The sequence below is a fragment of the Dermochelys coriacea genome, chromosome 25 (genome assembly GCF_009764565.3).
Source record: "Dermochelys coriacea isolate rDerCor1 chromosome 25, rDerCor1.pri.v4, whole genome shotgun sequence".
NCBI lineage: Eukaryota > Metazoa > Chordata > Testudines > Dermochelyidae > Dermochelys > Dermochelys coriacea.
In genome coordinates this window covers 5,828,469-5,842,875 of record NC_050092.1, presented here as the reverse complement: position 1 = coordinate 5,842,875, position 14,407 = coordinate 5,828,469, and the positions used below count along the sequence as shown (strand labels likewise).

At 45.2% G+C, this 14,407-nt stretch overlaps 1 protein-coding gene across 1 annotated transcript in view; it reads right to left on the bottom strand.

Annotated features, from left to right (window-relative positions):
* Positions 1-13,966, bottom strand: part of DOT1L (DOT1 like histone lysine methyltransferase) — a 123,831-nt gene extending 109,865 nt beyond the window's left edge. The window contains exon 1 of the mRNA XM_038384309.2: positions 13,769-13,966. The gene's annotated coding sequence lies outside the window, so the exon portion shown is untranslated. The remainder of the gene's footprint in view (positions 1-13,768) is intronic.
* Positions 13,967-14,407: the final 441 nt, after the last annotated feature.

Below are 14,407 nucleotides of genomic sequence, written 5' to 3'. Positions count from 1 at the left end.
TTGCATTCATTCAGCCAGAGTCCTTTGGCAAAGAGCATACCCATGCCCCTAACAATGGCATCTTGACTCTCCCAGTTAGAACAAAGAAAATGCTTTAAAACAATCATCTCTTCAAAGGCTTGGCAGCAGGTTAACCTGTCTCAGGCCAGGTGAGGTTTAAGCTCGGAAGGGAGACTTCCAAGGAAAATCTAAGTACCTACAATGCTCTGCTAGCTGACAATAGGCAGCCATGACACTCTGTACTAATACTTGTTACCTCATCCTCCACATGCTTATTTCACCCACCCATTGTGTTCTTTTGTAACCCATCTAGAGAGATTGGGTTTTTATATGACACCTGATTCCTGTAGTTTGAGCTCTCAAGGGAGCCTCTGTGGTGCTCCTCAATGCTATTCCCCCCCATTTTAGAGATGGGAGATGGAGGTGGCAGAGAGAAACTTTGCCCAAGGTCACCCAGGAAGCCTGTGGCAGAACAGGGGATTGAACCCAGGCACAACCTTCCTCTCAGAACTTGGCTTGTAAACTTGTTGGGTCAGGGATAATATGTGCTTTCACAGTGCCTACCACAATGGTGTACTGATCCCTGACTAGCAGAGTAGCAGCCGTATTAGTCTGTATTGGCAAAAAGGAAAGGAGTACTTGTGGCAACTTAGAGAGCTGTAGCTCACGAAAGCTTATGCTCAAATAAATTTGTTAGTCTCTAAGGTGCCACAGGTACTCCTTTTCTTGATCCCTGACTGGAGTCCTTAAGCACATGATCATGCAGAGCATACAGGAAGCAGAGCTGGTGCTCCTCTGTCCAATTCAGTACAAAATTAATTGCCTTAGCAGCATATTTAAGCCCTGGCACTGTGATCTAGGAATTTGTGGCCAGTGAGGAGCCCACAGTCCTTTTCACAAGCACAGGGTGTTAGCCCCAGTGTCCTGACAAAATTCCAATCTGGCCTTTACATTTGGCTCCCCACATTTTCCTGTAGTTTCTATTTGACACCAAATTCATATTAACTTCCTATCCGAAACTACAAATATAGTGTTTCTGTGCTGCCACATAGTAGTGGTGGATGAAGCAAATTTTTTTAAATATAGGCCCAGATCCTGCAATTGGATCCATGCAGTTGGACCACCTCAGGGAGCCCCAGGGCTCTTAAAGAGTCTGTTCACCTGGATACAATTGCAGGATTGGGGCCACAATTTGTATACGTGTTTAAGTCTGTAAAGTGCCGTAGGATCCCCTAGGTGTTATAGATGTAGCTAAAAGAGTGCAGAAAAGGGCAGGCTCACTTGCCTCATTCACTCTAGAGTTACCTATATAAAATGTACATGCAACAGCTATACACGTGTACCAAGTGACTCTGGATAGAACAGCAGAGGCATCCTGTTTGCATAGGAGCCCGTCATCATCAACCTGCAGATTATATTGACAAAGCCCTTGCTGGTACTGGAAGAGACTCAGCTTCCCTTCCTTTTTGTACACGTGTTCTTATAAATGCAGAAGTCAACACACCCAGATTTAAAAAAATATGAGCTAGTTCATTAAAAATATGATTTGATCTGTATGCCAGCAGGACCTAGATTATTCATTATTAGACTAGGAGAAGCAGTGTGATGATTGCACTGGACTGGGGCTTAATAGACCCGGGTTCTGTTTCCAACTCTGCTCTTAACCTGCTGGGTGACCATGGGCAAGTCCCTTCACCTATCTGTGGCTCAGTTTCCCCATCTGTAAAAATGGTACTTACAGTAGAACCTCAGAGTTACGAACACATCAGGAATGGAGGTTGAAATGTTCAGAGCTCTGAAGAAAACTTGATGGTTGTTTTCAAAAGTTTACAACTGAACATTGACGTAATACAGCTTTGAAACTTTACTATGCAGAAGAAAAAAGCTGCTTCCCTTTTGTTTTAGTAGTTTATGTTTAACGCAGTACTGGGCTTGCTTTTGGGCGGCGCGCTCTCTGCTGCTGCCTGATTGCGTACTTCCAGTTCCAAATGAGGTGTGTGGCTGACTGGTCAGTTCGTAACTCTGGTGTTTAACTCTGAGGTTCTGCTGCACCTCCTTTGCAAAGCGGTTTGAGATCTACTGATGAAAAGCATCTTATAAAAACTAAAAAGAAAAGGAGGACTTGTGGCACTTTAGAGACTAAAATTTATTTGAGCATAAGCATTCGTGAGCTACAGCTCACTTCATCGGATGCAACTTCATCGGAGCTGTAGCTCACGAAAGCTTATGCTCAAATAAATTTGTTAGTCTCTAAAGTGCCACAAGTCTTCCTTTTCTTTTGCAAATATAGACTAACACAGCATACTCTGAAACCTGTCATAAAAACTAGGTGGTGTTATTACCTATCACTGAGATATGACCCAAAACGAGCTATTTTAAGGGGGCTTTTCTTTAGATTTGGGCAGTGCTATAGATCCTATTCTTTCACCCAGCTCCCTCAACTAATGAAACAATCTTGTGATCTATATAGCACCTGTAATCGGGAAGGAGCCCAATTTGTCATAAAAACTTGTCTAAGGTGCAACACAGCAGATGTTAACAGTAACCCGCCAAAAAAAAAAAAAAAAAAAAAAAAGGAGTTGTGCACTCATGCTCCTTCGTGTTGGAGAAAGGAGGCTTGAGAGGTTTTTATGAAAATGAAAAGAGATCTGCTTGTTTATTGCCTCAGAAATTCAGGTTTGAGCTACCCTCGATGACTCTGTAGTAGTGAGACTCAGCTCTCAGTCATAGGCAGTTCATGAACCTGCCCTTTGGGGAGGCTAGCCTCCCAGCCCCGCCACTTCCACCCCCCTCAACTGCCAGAGCCTTGAGGCTCCCCCTCCACCCCACTGCAGCTGGAGGAGCCCCAGCCAAATTGCCCCAAGGACCAGCTCGCCCAACCCAGCCACCCTGAGCCCCAGGCCAGCCCAACCCAGCCATCATTTCTCATACCAAAATGACTGACCAAGTATTATTTTATCAATTACAATTGGTTAATAACATAGTAAAAGCATTCTGATTGGTTAATAACTTGGACTGGTTAATAATTAAATCACAGTGTTTTAATATATGCAGCAAAGAGCCACAGGAGACACTTTAAACAGCCTCTTGCTCCTCGGGAGCCTGAGTATCACTGTTCTATGGTGAACAGAGAACTAGTGAAATTATGAGGTCACAAGAAAGGGAAAGTTGAACACTTGAGAGAACAAATAGAAAAAAACCACCCTCTCTCAACACCTGTTAACTCCTAATGAACTCTTGGGAGACAGAATGTCTTTGTTAAAAGTTCATTTCTCTTATTATTAATTGTATTATTGTAGCCGCTAGGAGCTCCAGTCAGAAACCAATGATCCAATTTGGCTAAGTGCTGCACAAACACAGGACATCCCCACCTCAGCCCTTCCTTTAAGGTGTGGGGCATCACACAATCCCTAAGAACTTCTCTGACCAGACTCCACATTCTTGGCATCTCTAAGGCAAAAATCAAGGAGGAATACAAAAAAAAAAAATTTAAGTCTTTTGCAGGTCACCTTTAACCTCTTTTAGGTTTATAAATCATCATCATGGAACCATAGAAATAAATAGGTGGAAGGGACCTCATGTAACTTTTTGGTTACATGACTATAAATAACCGATAATAGTGACCACATGTGGTCAGAACTTTAGTTTTATATCTAATCTGAAAGATGCAACCTCCAGCAGCACAGCGTCCCTTAACAGTGTGCTCAGGACTGAGTTAGAGGGCAGAGCGCCGTTGACTGGCTCCCTAGTAGCACTTCCTGCAGCAGCAAGTCCTTTGAGAGCAGTGAGCACCCCCTCCAGCCTGTTTTGCGTGTCAGATTATTATGGGCCAAGCGAAGCAAGGTTCTACACATGGCTAGGTGACATTTCTCGGTTTGGATGTAACGCAATAACTTTTGAAGGCCACGTCTGATCAATTCCGGCATTTTAAGGAACGTTGTAGGCATCAGTGGGCAGATCTCAATTGATTGGGGGGTGGGCGGAAAGTCATCAGAAAACCAGAAGGGGGAACTGCCTTCGCTCCCAGACAGAAAGAAAAACAAACAAGAACGTTTGTGCGGGTTTCAAGAAGTCCCTGAAATAGAGGAGGTTGGGGGAGTAGCGCACAGGGACTGGCAGAATGCAAAGAGTCCCTGGGTGAACTCAGCCTACAGAAGCATCAAAAGCATGTCACTTTCTAGTTATGTCTATTGCAGTGGCACCTCACATCTAAAAAAATCCCAGCAGGAGGCAGGGAGACCAAGCTGTAGCTTTTATATTGTTGCCCAGCATAGAAAGAATGGAAGAAGAGTTGCATGGGGGCAGGAGGGGTAAGATGCTGTGGGTCTATTGTATTTCAGCTGTCCAGTAGATCTGCTCTGAGGCGAGACCTCTTCTGGAGGTATAGCCCCTAGAGAAGAACACATTAAAAGCAGATAGAAAGACCCATTCAGATGTAAATAAAGTTAAGATTTTGTCATGAGTATTCAAATTCACAGATGCCCACAACCTGTCCTTGACTTTTACTAATACCCCCTATTAGGGGAGGACAAACATTCAGAGCCCCGCCAGGGTTGGACCACCAGCCATTGCTCCAGCCCCGCCGCTGCTCCGGCTCCAGCCCCGGGGGCTGCTGGACAAATAAATCACAGAGGTCCATTGCAGTCATGGAATCCATGACCTTGGTGACAGATCTGGATCCTTAGCTATAGATACTGTGAAGACAGCCGGGCAACTGGCCATGACTTGAGCAGGAGCTGAGGCAGGCAAAGGGGCAGGCCCAGGCTATGCTGCAGCAAGAGTAGTCTGTCAGAGGGAGAAGAGAGCATCCCCAAGAAGATAGCCGCCTTGAGCAGACCGGAGCAGCTTGCTATCTGCATTAGGTGCCTATATGTCTGCATTGGGGTCACCTGGTTAGACCCTTGCTTGTGGATTGTCTGGGCCATTAAGACTTGAGAGTAATTTGAGATAATTACCTATCAGGCTCAGAGCACTAATCACATATATTTACCCCAATTTCAGATCTATCTCCCCAAATAGTGAGGCTTACTGACCTCCCATCTGAGGTACACCAGAGCCTTCATGTCAGCTGGCAGCACAGTGGAAGGAGGAGTTTCCAGACAACATCTCTGTGCAAGTGCTTGTAGAAATGTAGCAGGCTGCATGGAATGTGGATTTTAAATACCAAGCTGGTGGATATAAACAGATAGGTGACTTCTGGTGCAGAAGGAGGGAGTAGGTGGAAGGACAGGACAATATGGCCTCAGGGCAATTGTGGGAAGGCAAGGAGGCCTATTAGAACTCAAGTGATTTAGCTTGCATGCTCACTGCAAAGTGGGTGGTTTGTTTCCCACTTGAGTTAAAGCCAAGTCTGGGCTCTAACCCACACACCCTCCAGCTGGGCCAGCTAACCTGGGTTTAAAGCACCTTTGAACCTGGATAAAAGGTTTTACTCTGTGACCAGGTGATCCTAAGCACCCCTGTATTCACACCCTACATGCTATTGTAATAATCTTGGTACAACTATGCATTGTGAGGTATCATTTAAAAAATAACTCACTGATCATTAATATTCTTGCATGACATACATACGCAGCAGGTATGAAGAGTTATGGATATATGCTGGAGTTCTAGGGTTGCCAACCCTCCAGGATTGTCCTGGAGTCTCCAGGAATTAAACATTATGGCTGTCAATTAACTGCAGTTAACTCACATGATTAACTAAAAAAATCAATCGCAACTAGTTGCACTGTTAATAGAATATCAATTGAAATTTATTAAATATTTTTGGATGTTTTCTACATTTTCAAATTATCTATTTCAGTTACAACACAGAATACAACTGTATAGTGTTCACTTTGTATTATTTTATTACAATATTTGCACTGTAAAAATGATAACAAAAGACAGTATTTTTCAATTCACCTCATACAATACTGTAGTGCAATCTCTTTATCACGAAAGTGCACCTTACAAATTCAGGGGTTTTTTGTTATATAACTGCACTCAAAAACAAAGCAATGTAAACTTTAGAGCCTACAAGCCCACTCAGTCCTACTTCTTGTTCAGCCAATCACTAAGAGAAACAAGTTTGTTTACATTTATGGGAGATAATGCTGCCCACTTCTTAATTACAATGTTACCTGAAAGCAAGAACAGGCGTTCAAATGGCACTATATCGTAGCTGGCGTCACAAGATATTTACATGCCAGATGTGCTAAAGATTCTTATGCCTCTTCATGCTTCAGCCATTGTTCCAGAAGACCTGTTTCCATGCCGCTGATGTTCGTTAAAAAAATGCGATAATTAAATTGTGATTGAACTCCTTGGGGGAGAATTGTATGTCTCCTGTTCTGTTTTACCTGCATTCTGCTCTATATTTCATGTTCTAGCAGTCTTGGATGATGACCCAGCACATGTTCGTGTTAAGAACACCTTCACTGCAAATTTGACAAAATGCAAAGAAGATACCAACGTGAAATTTCTAAAGATAGTTACAGCACTCAACCCAAGATTTAAGAATCTGAAGTGCCTTCCAAAATCTGAGAGGGACAAGGTGTCGAGAATGCTTTCAGAAGTCTTAAAAGAGCAACACTCTGATGCAGAAACTGCAGAACCAAACCACCAAAAAAGAAAATCAACCTTCTGCTGGTGGCATCTGACTCAGATGATGAAAACGAACATGCACTGGTCCGCACTGTTTTGGATTGTTATCGAACAGAACCCGTCATCAGCATGGACACATGTCCTCTGGAATAGTGGTTGAAGTATGAAGGGACAAATGAATCTTTAGCAGGTCTGGCATGCAAATATCTTGCGACACTGGCTACAACAATGCCATGCAAAAGCCTGCTCTCACTTTCAGGTTACATTGTAATTAAGAAGTGGTCAGCATTATCTCCCGTAAACATAAAACTTGGCTGAACAAGAAGTAGGACTGAGTGGACTTGTAGGCTCTAAAGTTTTACATTTTAATTTTTGAATGCAGGGGTTTTTGTACATAATTCTACATTTGTAAGTTCAACTCTCATGATAAAGAGATTGCATTACAGTACTTGTATTAGGTGAATTGAAAAATACTATTTTTTTACAGTGCAAATACTATAATAAAAATTAAATATAAAGTGAACATGGTACACTTTGTATTCTGTGTTGCAACTGAAATCAGTATATTTGAAAATGTAGAAAACATTTAAAAATATTTAAATAAATAGTATTCCATTATTGTTTAACGGTGTGATTAATCGCATGATTAATTTTTTTAATCACTTGACAGCCCTATTAAAATTAATCTTTAATTAAAGATTGTCATGTGATGGAACCTCCAGGAATACATCCAACCAAAATTGGCAACCCTAGATGACTAAAACGTGTTAACACCAGGCATGTCAGGGGGAGTTTGTAAATGGGTCTGCCTTAGACAAAGGAACATGTATTTGAGTCTCTGACCAACCTGATCTTCAGACAAAAGTGGTCCATTTTTACATATTAGGTAAACAAAGCTATTAAGCTGACAAGTGGGGGAAGAAAGAGCATGGAGCTTCCTTCCCCACCATGCTCCATGTCACCTTCCTCACAGCGTGAATAAACTTTAATTTGAGGGTGACCCTCAGAATCCACTTCCAAGGTTTACTGGTCTAGAAAAACAGAGGCTGAACCCCAAGTGTTAAGCATTTGAATCAGCTCATTGTATACAATATTACTGTATTATAAAAGTACACAGAATGAAGTCTTTTTTGAAAGCTAATGACACACTAGTGATTAATATCATTGCAAAATGTCTGTATTAATACTATATGAGGAAGTATGGATACTTAATGATATTATTTTTAAAGTCTGTGGCCAAACAGGGAGAAACAGATTCCCCCCATACAGTAGGGAAAGCAGCTATTTACCTGTCTCCAGTGAAATTAAGTAAGATGTGACCAGAAGCAATGGAAGCTCCATTTACATACAAGTGAGCAGGGGGATGGGAAGACCACTGGAAGGAAAACATGAGGTCATCCTGCCTCTTGAAACATGTTCATTGAACTTTGGAAGAATACAAGGAGAGAAGCCGTCTTTGGCTCCATCACTAGATAGACTCACAGGAACAGAGCTTTTGCAAGCTGAGAAAGATGGGTCCTTCAACCAAGGGTGTCGGTTGAAGTCTTAAGAAACCTGAATATAAGTGAGAAACCAACTTGAACAAAGCCTGTACCTTGCTTGATTAAATTTTAGACTTTTAGATGCACGTTTTCACTTTGATTTGCTTGTAACCCTTTCTAACTTAATTCCTTTTACTTGGCATCACTTAACCTATGTCTTAGTGTTAATAAACTGGTTCTATTTTCACTATAAACCAGCTCAGTGCTGTGTTTAAATGGAAGGGTGTATTTACCCCAGTTAAGTTAATAAGCTGTGATGTGACTGGTGTCTTTTGAGGCACAAAGAAACCTTATTGTTTCTCTGGAATGGGTTACCTAGGGATGTGGTGGAATCTTCATCCTTAGAGGTTTTTAAGGCCCGACTTGTCAAAGCCCTGGCTGGGACGATTTAGTTGGTGTTGGTCATGCTCTGAATAGGGGATCGGACTAGATGACCTCCTGAGGTGTCTTCTAACCCTATTATTCTATGAACTGTCCAGGGCTGGCATTGCAGAGCACGCAGTTTGGGGACAATTTGGGTGTGTGTGTGTATTAAGGTCACTGGAAGCCACTGCGGGGCTGTAGACAGGCTGTCGGGAGTCAGGATTGCTGAACCAGGGCTATCTAACACACTGACGCTTCAGGGTGTGACTACATGCTTGTGGGCTGGTTGTGAGCATCTCAGCTAAAGCAACAACACATTGTAAAGGTGTAACCACCCCTCGCTCAGCTGGATTTCACACTGAACCCAGTTATAGGACAGTAGGGTGGCTAGGACAAAAACTCAGGTGAGAGTCTGGGAAAAACTCTGCTTTGAAGACAGACGACATAACTGGTCTTGGGCCTTCATCCTGTAGCAAGCAGCTCTGTGAGTACACCAGGATGGCAACCAAAAAAGCAATGATTGAAAGATGTCCAATTTCCTACTCTAGAAAGGGTCTCAGGGAAGAAATAGGGGGCTAGGATCTGGGCCCATTGGTAAAGAGACACTAGCAATAGGGAAGGGATGGGATTTGGGGAATTAGAGGAGCAAATAGGGAGGGGATCTGGCCTAGCAGGCAGGTAGACCAAACGAGGTGATGGATTAGTAGCTGTGCTTGTCAGGCCACAGCAGACAGAAGCTGTGTGCAATTGGCAGGGAAGGTGAATGGAGAGAGGTGAGGTAGGTGGTATAGAAGCTGGCTCTAAGACATCTGAAACGCTTTGCTCTTCCTCCAGTTCCAAGAGGGTTAAAGATGTTGTAGGGTTAATTTAAAGGACAGACTCAAAGGGAAAAAAAACAACCTTCCCAGGATGGGAACAAAGACCCAGAAACCTGGATTGCTTGGAACCCAGGAGCTTCCAGCAGTACAGCGAAGGGCCACCAATAGGGGCGTTAGTAATTGCACGTGGGAGTGCTGACAGTTCTGCAGCGTAAGCCCAGATGCACTCCGAGAGACAACCAGAGCAGCAGCAGCTCCTTCTGGCACTGATTTCCCAGTAAGAGCTGAGTACCGACCTTTCCGAATTAACCCCTTTTGGCCTTGTCTTCTCTAGGGGAAAGTGTATTTTACGTGTGTGTTAATGTAGCCGTGGCAATTTGTATTTTAACAAGAGCAGTTCAACTAACTAACATATTAGAAGTTCAACTTCCCTGGAGATTCTTACATGGTAGGTAGCACGGTCTATTGGATAGGACATTGGATTTCCAAGTCAGGAGACCTGGCTGCCACTTACTGTGTAACCATGGGCGAGTCATTTAACCTCTCCATGACTCTGCTTGTCTGTCTGTAAAATGGGGATAACTCACCCTCCTTTGCAAGCAATTTGAGATCTATTGCTGAAAAGCACTAGATCTTGAAGTGCCAAGCATTATTAGTGGGATGAGACAGAATCCGTTGAAGAACAGCCATTCCTATGCCCTTTCAGGGCTTCAAAGGCGATACGTGCCAGGGATGATTTCGATAGCTCCCAAACTTCACTGCCTTTCCAGGCTGCACACCTTTCTCCCAGCAAATCTCCTCCCCACTCCCTTTGACCTGGTCTTTATACTTCGAACCAAAAGATGCTTCGGTTCTTCTGATTTCAGCATGGCAAGAAGTGGAGGAGAAATAAAACCAATCCAATGGAGAGATTAACATCTTCCTCATCCCATGTTAGCAGAATGATACTGAGGGGCAGAGGACTCACAACTCTAAAGCCTTGTCTCAACACAAAAGTTGTATCATTTTAACTACAACAGTATAGAATGATGCAACCAACCTGACAGTCATACTGGTATAACAGTGCCTTATAGCAGTATAGCTCTTTCCCATAATGAATAAGCTTTACCAGTGTATGGGACCTATATAGTGGCGCAGCTATCTCCACACTAGGAGTTTTACTGGTATAACTATTTTGGCAGGAAAAAAAAAATCACAATTCTAACCAAAATAAGCACAAAAGCAATATCTAAAGCAGACTTAAGGCATTCTGATCTGGCAGCATTTTACATTTGCATTGCACTAGACTGGTGTAATTAGCAACCCACGATGCAGCGTGATGGAGAATCACGCCTCAGATCTTTAATTTGCACCCAGAAATGAAGAAGAAGCCCGTGCAGGATACAGAGCACAGGTTTCACATGCTCCCGGGGAGACATACTGCTAAACATGGTAGCTGCGCCTTCAGCCCTAGCTTAGCTGAGTGGTTCTTGGCTATAGCCCTGTATACAGCATATTGCAGTGATCCTGTCTGGCAGTGGCAAAGAAGCAGATCACTTATGTGAGGTCACTTCTGAAAGGAAAGGTGGCTTCCAAACCAACTGAAGATGGGCAGAGGAGGGCTCTGCTCTTCAGCTGCTGCTACTTCATCTAGACCAGTGGTCTCCAACCTTTTTGTGCCCAAGATCACTTTTTGAATTTCAGGGTAACCCAGGATCTACCCCACCCCGCTCACTCCATGCCCCACTCTCTCCATTGCTTGCTCTCCCCCACCCTCACTCACTTTCAACGGGCTGGGGCAGGGGTTTGGGAGGGGTTTGCAGTGTGGGAGGGGGCTCTGGACTGAGCCTGGGGCAGAGGGTTGGAGTGCAGGAGTGGGTGAGGGATGCAAGCTCTGAGTGGGTGTTTGGGTGCAGAAGGGGGCTCCTGGCTGGGGCAGAGTGTTGGAGTGTAGGAGGGGGTTTGGCTCTGGGAGAGGGCTCAGGGCTTGGGGTGCAGGAGGGGATATGTGGGGCTGGCTCTGGGAGGGGCTCAGGTGCAGCCTCCCACCAAGCAGCACTTACCTCAGTCAGCAGCGCAGCGAGGCTAAGGCAGGCTCCCTGCCTATTGAGGCCCCACACTGCTCTCAGAAGGTTCAACGCACCCCTGCAGCTACTGGGAGGGTCGGGGGGCATGTGGCTCTGCGCATTGCCCCTCTCTGCAGGCACCACCCCCAAATCTCCCATTGGCCACAATTCCCCATTCCTGGCCAATGGGAGCTATGGGGGCAGTGCTTGCAGGCAGGAGCAGTGCACAGAGACCCCAGGGCCCTGCCGGCACCTTCCAGGAGTCCCACTCTGACACCATGACTGGAGATCACAGTCGACTGGGAGAGTCCCCAGGATCGACCAATCGATCGCAATCGCTGCATTGGTGATCGCTGATCTAGGACCTGCCTACGTCCAGTCACCCCCCTAGATCAGGGTTCTCAAACTTCATTGCATCATCACCCCCTTCTGACAACAAAAATTACTCCACGACCCCAGGAAGCAGGGACCGAAGCCTGAGCTCACCCAAGCCCCACTTCCCGGGGGGGGAGAGGGCAAAGCAGACTCTCAAGGGCTTCAGCCCCATGCAGGGGGCCTGCAACCTGAGTCCTACCGCCCAGGGCTGAAGCCCTTGGGCTTTAGCCCCAGCAAGTCTAAGCCAGCCCTGGTACCCCCATTCAAAGGGAATCAGGACCCATTTTGGGGTCCTGACCCACAGTTTGAGAACCACTGCCCTAGATTTTCACCTTCATCACACAAGGTAGACAAACTCCTTGTATGGAGGAAATGGATATTGCTCATCACCCATATGTTCTGGATGTTTTCCCCCAGCCAACCCATATGATCCCTTGTCTTGATTGGGACTGGATAAGGGTCAATCCCAACTGGGGAAGAACAAAGTGCCCCATCCAGAACCACTGTCTAGAAAGCAGACATAGGCAGTATTAGCTACCGGCCTATTTCACCAGTTCTTCAGCACAACCGCATTAGCTTCCTCTTTGCCTTAGGATTGCAGTTCAAGGGTTTGACACGAGCTCGGCAAAACCAGCCCCATCCTGTGAGCGAGTTTCATTCACAAGAACATTCATGAAAAGAGAGAGCACCAGAAGTAGGAGTGCCACTAAGCATCCCCACCACTAGTACCTCCCCCACAGCCATTTGGAGAAGCTCTCTTATTCTCAGAGAGCTCAGCCTGTGGGTACAGATCTCCTTAGGCACTGAAATAAGAACCAGGCTTTTGAGAGAGAACAGAGCTCTTAACAATCTGGCCTCAACCCCTATTGAATGGTGTTCTTAATAGAGCTAGTTGTAATCCACACCCCACCCCCCCACACACACTTTTTAAAAAAAAAAAAAATACACTTTGACAAAAAGTTGAAATATTTTAGCCAAAAATTGAAATGGTTTGATTTGGAACTTCTGCCAGGCTGCCTCATGGGAGTTGTAGTTCAGGTGCTGCCTGCTTGCATTCTCCTCTATAGCTATGCTCCTTGGTTGGACTATATCTCCTATGATGCATTATAGTCTCCCATCTCAGAGACGGGAGGCAGTGCATGATGGGAGATGTAGTCCATGGGGGAGCCCAGCAGAGAAATGCGGAACAGAACCACAACTCCTATGTGGCGGCTTATCCAAATTGAAATATTTGGAGAGTTCAGTATTTTGATTAAAAACAAGTCAAGTTTTCTGCAGCACAGACCCTTGATAAAAAACAACCCTTTTGTTTAGCTGAAAACACCCTTTTCTGAAAACAAAGACAGTCTTGATAGAAAATTGTCAACCAACCCTAGCATGGAATAGCTTAGATGCCTTTGAAAATCCCAAACCCAGTACCAAAGTGTTTTTACTGGGGGCAGGCCAGGCCATAAAAAAGGCCCAGCCTCACCTAAAGAATTCACTTGCTCAACCGGCCAAACAAGGCCTGAATTTGGTAGATCTTTAGAAAGTGGTGCACAGCTCATTTCTCTTTCCTGGCTTTTGTTTGGGGGCACATTGGGGTTATTTTGGTGGTCTTTCTGTGTGCTGCATCTTTATATCTCACAGGACTCTACTGTTTGAAGAGCCAGGCAGCTTGTGAAGGGGGGCCTCACTCCTGGAGCACACCCTGTCAGGCCCAGCTCAGCATTCACAATTACATCACTGCCTCAGTTTCCCCAATGGGCATTCAATAAGCCCAAGGAGACTTATGCCTGTTGAATGATGCCCCTTCAGGCGTCCAACTTATTAAACCCAAAGATAGAACATTATATAAATAGGCCTCCACCCCAGAATCTCTAGCTAGAGAGGAAGGGGGTTAGTTAACTTTGGTCCATCAACCCAAAGTATCTCCAGGCCCCTTGGTTAAGAGCACCTCTTGACCCAGAATCCTTTTCTAGAGCCAGGGCCTCTTATGATCAGCTGAGGAAACATCTCTCCTCTTGGGTCCAGTCCCCACAGAAGTCAGACCATGACAAACCTTCCTTGGAAGGGCCTGTAATTCCTCTGCTCTAGAGCTTCTGCTGCTACCTGGTGAAGTCCCTCCACGGGGTCAGGTTCCATTAAGATTTAGTACTCATGGCTCCTCCGTGTCAGACCCTCTCTCATTTAGGAGCATTCTTCCTCAGTTTCCCTCCCTAGTGAGCACCCTCACCAGCTCCCCCTGAGAAGCCCTCCCCTTATGGCCTTTCTTTTTCTTAAAGCTGTTCTTCTCCCCTAGAGACCTCTGTTCTTTAGCCTACTCTTCTCCTGGGGGAGTAGCTTTTATCATCTGCAGGTGCTTCCCTGTATAATTAACTGCCTCTCAGGTCCTCAGTGAGTTAATTAGTCCCAGGTGAATCTGACTTGCCTCATTCCCCCTTATGGAGGCTGTCAGAGGAAGGGTAGGTTCCTGACTAGCCAGCTTTAGGTGTGGGTGAGAGGAACAAGATGACTACTGAGTTAAACAGGCCTGTAGCTACTCAGTAGTTTTAGGATGGAGGCCTAGGGGATTTGTCGGGAAGGTCTGATTCTCTCCTGTAAGGCTCTCATTGGAGGAGCAAAGGGTAGAAAAAGGAGAAGGAAAAAGAAGGGAGGAGGACAGAAGGAGGCATTGGGAGGGTGGGCAGTAATGGGAAGG